Source organism: Lissotriton vulgaris, chromosome 5 (genome assembly GCF_964263255.1).
Source record: "Lissotriton vulgaris chromosome 5, aLisVul1.2, whole genome shotgun sequence".
In the NCBI taxonomy this organism is placed as follows: Eukaryota; Metazoa; Chordata; class Amphibia; order Caudata; family Salamandridae; genus Lissotriton; species Lissotriton vulgaris.
Window position 1 is genome coordinate 294,939,533 of NC_141693.1, and position 8,703 is coordinate 294,948,235.

An 8,703-nucleotide genomic window follows, 5' to 3' on the forward strand; every position below is an offset into this window, starting at 1 on the left:
GCATGTGGAGAGAGTAAATAAAACATAATTCATATACTATGTGGCACTGTCCACCTCAAAGAATCCTTGTGCAGCCGAATGACATTACAGCAGTGCAACTGTTCAAAAGTACTGATAATGTGTGAAAAATGTATGTTGCTGCTGTGCTGTCTCATTATACCTCTACTTGTACTTTGTACGCTTTTGTAACTTGCACACAAGTCACTTTTTCCTCCTGTAATGTACCGCTTGCTACCTCTTGTATTTTGTTTGCTCACAATTGTCACTTTTGCCTCATCTAACTTAACGTTTGCTTTTGTAATTTGTTTACTTTTTATAGATGTTTTTTAACTGAGATATGCTACTCATTTTACCTGATTTTATCTGTTTTATTGGGAGCTGATGTAATGGTTTATGCTTTTATGACAAACTGTCGAATAAAGATTAATTGATGATGATGTTCACTTGTAATTTTTCCCTCATGTATCATTACTGTTCCTATTGTGAAGCCCTCTGACACCTTCGGGTAAAGTATGCGCTATATAAAAGCGCATGAAATAAATAAATAAATAAATAAATATGCACTAGTAAATTGTACATGCTGTAAAAAAAGCGTGTCTCAAAGCATGCTTATTAGGAACACAGAGCAAAGGTTCAGTGTGGAAAGTAAATGTACATGCGTCAGAGATACAATACATTATAGCTCCATGAATGCCCACAGACCCCGTCAGCAGGAGTCTCATGTGTGCATACTGGCATCCAAGGAATCAGGTGTGTGTGTCTAAGCATGCATACTCAAAGCACAGAACAGAGGTTCAGTGTAAGAAGTGAAGGCGTGGGCAACTAGGACAAAGCATATAATTGGACCGCAAGTTCACAGGGGTAGTGTTCATGGCTAGGCGTTGCAAATGGCACAGCCCTAAGTAAATGAGTACTTTGAAAGGACTCTTCAACATCAGATGGGCGTTACCAAAATAATAAAGAGGGACTAGAAAATGCGACAACTAATGATAGAATTAGTCTATAACTATTTCCTTGCTGAATGCTTGACTCAGAGAAGGAAGAGATAGTGCATGTGTGCCTGGAACAGACCAGCAAAAAAAGGGGTTCTTGGTGGCATGCAACTTAGTCTTGAGCCTACTATAAATCAAGTGCCTACCAGTGCCACTGTATCTCAATCTGAACGTGTGATCAAGGCCACTGCATTGGCCTAAACCCATCCATTGAGAGTAAATCATTATCACGCTGACCTGAGTGAGCGTTGACTTTGTTTGAATTGTTGGGAAAAAAAGTTATTTATATATATATATATATACAGTAGGAGAGTGAGAAGATGACACAAGCCTGTTCCTCTTCCCGTTATCAATATAACAAACAACTGGAAACAAGCCTGCTGCCATCCTAAGGTGATTTCATGAATGTCTTTCACTCATGTATCAAACAAACTATTAGGTTTTTTAAAAAAACCCTCACTCGCCAACCTAGTTGGTGTCATGCATCATCATTGGGTTCCCACCCAAGATGCCTAATGCATCTCAGGTGTTCTAGAACACCTGATTACAGTAGAGCTATTTGTTTTGTGTGACCTAGTGAATTTGTGAGGGAGTTAAACATACCTCAAAGGAATCCGTCTCTTGGGCAATTTTAATCGTGTACCCTTTAGATAGGGTTAAAAACAGTGATGGTGAATGTGAAGTGAGAAAATAATGGTCTTTCACATCCTAATGTTAGGTTGTCATGTTTCACCCGATTATGCGTGCAGTATGAGTCACAGTGGGTTTCTTCGGGACCAAGCTACTAGGAAAACCCTATTCAATAGATGCATACACACTAAGGCATATGTATAAGGTGTGGAGTAATTCGTAACCTATGATTTTCACCAATCTTCCTATTGATTCTAGAGTTGATATAATGAAAAAGACATTATGCATAAAATCATGGTATCTCATATCGTTGATGGAATCTGTGCAGAGCCAGCAATGCACACGCATTTCATGCAAACATGTTCATCCGGTGTTAACACTGGGTTTTCCATCATTTCAGCATGCGTGTGGTAAACAAGCAGTTCTATCCTACCACATGACGCATACCAGGCCAAAATAATATTCCTTTCATTCATTAGTGAAAATAATATATAGTTAAAATCATACAAGTGTGCTCATCCTGGACCGCGCCCAGCGCCAGAACCCCTGGACCCCGCCAGAGCCAGCCAACCTGACTGAGCTACGACGCCGCCACCCTCCACGTACTCAACACCGGCCGACATCCAGCCTGCTACCAAGCCACCCCGAAACGCACCCACGGAGCCTTCACCTGCCACGCCTGCTACTTCACCTGCACTCGGTCCTGCACCGCGCCAGCCAAAACAGCCGCCAACAACAACCACCTCAAGTGCATCCTGCTCAACACCCGCTCCATCCACAGGCATGCCGTCGAACTATGGGGCCTCCTGGACAAAACGGCACCAGACGTCGCCTTCTTCACGGAAACCTGGATGAACGCCTCTTCAGCCCCCAACATCGCCATTGCCATCCCGGACGGTTACAAGATCATACGGAGGGACCGCGTCAACCAGACCAAAGGAGGCATCGCCATTGCCCACAGAAACACTATCCGCATCACGACCAACATCGACGACACCCTCGCCACGGCAGAGCACCTGCACTTCCAGATTCACACCGACCCCAAGACCACCCTCAGAGGAACCCTCATCTACAGACTCCCGGGACCACGCTCACACTTCAGCGAGGCCATCGCAGACTCCATCAGCTCGCTCGCCCTCGCCTCCATCCTCCTAGCAGACCTCAACTTCCACCTGGAGAACGACCAGGACAACAACACCACCGCCCTACTAGACAACCTCGCCAACCTCGGATTCAAGCAACTGGTCAACACCCCCACCCATTACGCCGGCCACACGCTCGACCCTGTCTTCTCCTCCAGCAACCACATCTCCTTCAGCCACACCACCGAGCTTCCCTGGACCGACCACAGCTGCGTACACTTCAACTTCAGGAAAACAACGACCCACCACCGTCCTCAACAAACCCCCCGAAGATGCTGGAGCAAGATCACCACCGACCAACTCACCACCTCCTTGCGCCTAAACCCTCCCACCAACACCATGGACCCATCGAAGGAGCCCGCAACCTCACACAGTGGATCACCGACTGCGCCGACACCCTTGCTCCACTGAAAAACCCTCCCAGCAACCTCAACAGCAAGAAAGCTGCGTGGTTCACCATCGAACTCAAAGACTCCAAGAAATCCTGTTGTGACCTCGAGAAAGCCTGGCGCCACAACCAGTCAACGGATAACATGACAGCCCTCAAGAACGCCACCCGCAAACACCACTAGCTGATCCGCACCACCAAAAGGTCATCCTTCAGAGAACGACTGGACAACTACACCCACAACAGCAAGGAACTCTTCAACGTCGTGAAAGAGCTCTCCAACCCCAATGTCAGCGACAACGACATCACGCCTTCTCAAGACCTCTGCAACTCTCTGGCCACCTTTTTTCACCGGAAGATCGTCAACATACACGACAGCTTCGGTGCTCAGAACACGTACCCCACCACCGAACCTACACCCCCCACCACCACCGTATGTGCCTGGACTCAGGTCAGCACGGAAGATACCACCCACACGATGAACACCATCCACTCGGGCTCCCCAGACGATCCCTGCCCACACCACATCTTCAACAAAGCCGACTCAATCATCGCACCCATACTTTGGGACATCATCAACAACTCCTTCATATCCGCCACCTTCCCGGAGAGCTGGAAGCACGCAGAGATCAGCGCCCTCCTGAAGAAACCCACCGCAGACCCCTCAGACCTTAAGAACTTCCGCCCCATCTTGCTCCTCCCCTTACCCGCAAAAGTCATCGAGAAAACGGTCAACAAACAGCTGACAGCCTTCCTGGAGACGAACGGCTCCCTCGACCCATCGCAGTCCGGATTCCGAGCGAACCACAGCACCGAGACCGCCCCCATCGCGGCCACCGACGACATCCCGACCCTGCTGGACAACAGAGAAACCTCCGCCCTCATCCTGCTCGACCTTTCGGCTGTGTTCGACACGGTCTGCCACCGCACCCTGACAACCCGCCTCCGCCACGCCGGTATCCAAGGAAAGGCCCTGAAATGGATCACCTCCTTCCTCTCCGACAGAACCCAAAGAGTCCGTCTCCCGCCCTTCCTCGCAGAAGCCACCAAGATCATCTGCGGCGTACCTCAAGGCTCCTCGCTCAGCCCCACCCTCTTCAACGTCTACATGAGCCCCATAGCAGCCATCGCACGCAAGCACAACCTCAACATCATCTCCTACGCTGACGATACCCAACTGATCCTCTCCCTCACCAACGACCCCACCTCCACCAGAGCCAGCTTCCAGGACGGAATGAAAGACATCGCAGACTGGATGAAGCTCAGCCGCCTGAAACTGAACTAAGACAAGAAGGAAGTCCTCATGCTCGGCCCATTCATCTCCGCCTGGGACGACTCCTGGTGGCCCCCTGCTCTGAGCCCCCCACCCAAGCCCACAGACCACGCACGCAACTTGGGCTTCATCCTCGACTCCTACCTCACGATGACCAGGCAAATTAACGCGTTACCTCCTCCTGCTTCAACACACTCCGCATGCTCCGTAAGATCTTCCGCTGGATCCCCACTGGAACCAGGAAAACGGTCACCCAGGCCCTCGTCACCAGCCGTCTGGACTACGGGAACGCCCTCTACGCTGGGACCACCGCCAAACTACAGGAAAGACTCCAGCGCATCCAGAACGCCTCAGCATGACTCGTCTTGGACATCCCCGACACAGCCACATCTCCGCCCACCTGAGGGACCTGCATTGGCTCCCCGCCAGCAAAAGGATCACGTTCAGACTCCTCACCCATGCACACAAGGCTCTCCATGACTTGGGCCCCGAAGACCTCAACAACCGCCTCACGTTCTACACCCCAACCCGCCAGCTCCGTCAGCCTCGCCCTTGCCACTGTCCCACGGATCCACAGAACCATCACCGGAGGAAGATCCTTCACCTACCTGGCGGCCAAGACCTGGAACACCCTCCCCACCCACCTACGACTCACCCAGGACCATCTCTCCTTCAGGAAGCAACTCAAGACCTGGCTTTTCGAGCAGTAGACGCTCCCTCAGCGCCTTGACACCCTGGCGGGTGAGTAGCGCGCTTTACAAATACTCCTGATTGATTGATTGATCCTACTTTAGCATGGTTGTCCGCCATGTGTATGCAGACATGTGGCAAATAAACACATTTACCCTTCCACTTAAGACAGGCTGTGCCTTTTCTATCCACACTTGGGGACAAGATTACATGCTGCTAGTATTTAAAAAAAAAAAGTGTTTATTTTTGATTTCATATTTGTTGACATAAACAATGTTATCTCGTATAACCATTAGAAACATGAAATAAACTTTATAGCCATTTCACCCTTTCCCGGTGCAGTGTTTATTTGTACATTCCCAGTTTACTAAAGGCCTTCAATATTACAGTACATGTGTTACGTGAGGTCCATAGAGGAAGTTCCTTCTTTATTAGGTTCACATGCTGCTAGTATTGAGGCAGAAAATGCGAGATAGAAGATATCATACTCACTATTAACGTGTTCTATCCCATTGAGCAAGTTCAGAAGATCTTTGTATCCTTTAGATATGTCAGTGTACCCTGCACTATGGGTTTGAGGAAGAAGTTGCAGAAGCGTGATAGTGGCCACCGGAGAGAGCCTATACCCGACACCTTCGGCAGCCAGGAGATGGAGTTCTGTTTTGTGAAGTTTTCCCGACACCATCGGGCAGTCAGGAGGTGGAGTTCTGTTTTGGGAGTGTGTAGAAACAGGCTATTTTGGCGTTTTTTATGCAAAGGATATCATCCTCTTGATGGCCACATTTAATTTGACTTCTTCCATGAGATTTTTGATCTCGCTGCCCAATTGTCATGAAGGATCTAAGAGTAGGATCTTGTAATTCTTCCCGTCTTCCAAGAGATGGTTACACTCGGTCCTGTAATCCTCTTTATTCTGTAATACAAAACTTCCCCTTTATCTGCCTGCTTTATGATGAATGTTTGATCAGCTTTTAATTTTCTAAGTGCTCTAGTATCTTCCTTCCACATGTTGGAATAGGTATCCTTCTCTTGTATTTTTTCCACCTCGTTGAATACTGCCTGATTAAAAGTGAGTAACTAAATGGGGATAGTTGAAGCCTGTGGGCAAAAGGTTGATTTATTCTTTTGTTTAGGGGGTGACCTATCCATTTCTCCATCCAGCACATAGTTAAAATCCCCAATACACAGTATCTTGGAGGCCATACAGTCAGTCAGTAGAGCATGCATCCTAAGACAAATGTTTTTGTCATCGCTAGTAGACCATCAGAATGCAAATGTTTGCAACATTTAAATTTCCCCGCACAAGGACATATCGACTGGCAGGGTTTGCCCTTGAGTAGAGCAGTTTTAGGAGAACCCCAGGTCCCAACTAGATTGACACCCCTCGAGCATATGCGGAGTATGTTGACAAGTACAACTATCCTCTCCACTTCTATTTTAGTTTGGTTTCTTCCTTGGTAATAGGTGTGTTTCCAGCACGCTGGCTATCCTTACCCATTGTCTTCACAGGAGGGACATTACTCTATTTCTCTTTCCATGTCCTCTGAGACCTCTGATATTCCACTTTAGAAACTTGTATCCATGAATCATATAGGCATTCATGTTACCCCTCTGGGTGCTCATCGTGATCTCCCCCCAAGTGGGTATCTTCTCCCCTCTCTGGTCATTTTGCAGTGTCTACATCAAGCTTCAGTGAGCGGCCGGTGATTATTCCCTACCTTTCTGCTCCTTTCAACAGTAACAAAACAGAACTCCCTTGTTGAACCCCCCCCCCCCACCCCCCCCCCACCAATGATCCACGCCGAGTAAACACGTAACAAGAAAACATTGCGTTTGCCCATCCTGTGTGGTCAGAAGTCATTTCCAGACCCACCCATCCAGTCTCACAATACTTAAAAATTTGAGTTCAGAAAATGCCTACTCACTAGGTAACTGTTGTAATGCGCAGGACCAAGGCAATCCCCAGCAGGTCTCCAATCCCGCGGGGGCGAGAACCTCACTCATGCTGCACTGTAAATCCCTATCCAATATAGCCAATGAGTCCATCTGATGCATGTATAACATGATTCTGCTCATTTTTGATCCATTATTACTCACTTGTGTCATCAACTAAACCCATAACCCTCTTCCCTTCCCCACCCATTTTCTTTGTCAGGTGCACACAACGTTTGTGGTGACAGGATATCTTCCCGCCATTCTGGTGTGTGTTACTCTATTTGTTCATCCTCTCTGGTCATTTGGTGGTCACCCGATGTATAATTATCGTTTGTCCATTGCTCTTACTCCCCTCAGACCTCAGGCTCTCTCTCTGGTGTGCCATCCTCCCAGATCACCATCCAGAGTGTGAGCCGGCCATGAAGGTTCTCCAAACCTTGAGACATCTCATTAATAGTGTTCAGGGTTTCAATGCTTCTCCCGCTGCATCTATTTTGGGTATTCCTGTTTCTAAGGGGGTAGTTGGTCTCACAGTTCCAGCTAGGACCATACTTCCTCTGTCTCTCAAAAAAATAGTTTCTTTTGTTGGTGATCACTAGAGTCAGGTTGTATACATCAGCACGTGTGAGAGGTTCCAGACTGCGAGTTTCTGCTTAAAGTCCACAAAGTATTTCCTCTGTGTCTGCACTTTAGTCCAGGAAGACAGTAATTTTATTATTTTCTTACTGTGCATCCCACGCCTAATGCCTTGCAGGTGTCTCCTAAGATGCTGCCCTGGTCTCTATAATTACAGATTCTGACTTTAATTGCCCGTTGTGGGGCCCCAGCAGCAGTCTTACTGTCAAGACCTTGTGCACCTTGTCGACAGCAAACATGTCCAATAATCCTTCTGGCTTCACTGTGCATATGATCCATTGTTGGGACTATGTCTGCTAACTTACATACATCTGTGGGCAGTCAGCCAACATCAATAGAGAATGCATCTATGTTTTTCTTGCAAGGCTGTGTGTGAGCTACCTATGGCGCCCAGGATAGCACTTAATGACGGATCAGGATCATATGTCTGGGGTCCTGTATGTGTAGTGGTCCATGGGGTAGGACTCTGAGGGTTGTTTATTGCGTAGTGGTGTTGCCCTGGCAGTTCCTGGAGGTCTTATTTTTACCCATGGCAGGGGGACCACACCCCTGAAGGGATCTATTGATTTTGTCCTTAGGATATCCTATTCACATGGGGGAACTCATCTGATTTCTTTGAAGCTGCAGTTCGTGCACAATCCCCAGCCACCAGTTTCTCAGAGGGGCTTGTGGGTCAGTCGAATCACTGTGTCTCGGAGAGGGGTGCTCAAGTCCAGTCTCCCCTCCCAGGCTCTCCTTTGGCTTCACCCCTCTAGAGTGTCTCAGCACCAGATGGTTCCCCCTGCAGCACCAGGCGTTCTGCGGCATCTCAGTTCAGCATATCATTTCCAACCAACAGGGTCACCAATTCGCCTTTCTTTAATCAATGCCGCCACGAGGTAGGCCAATCTGCTGTCCTTGAGCTCACAAGCCGTGTCTGGACCAGGTGCCCCACTGTTCTTTGCCCAGAAAGGGGCCTTCCTGTCTATGCATTGTACTTTGGGCTCCCGGTCTCACTAGTTCGGGTCACTTGTTGCC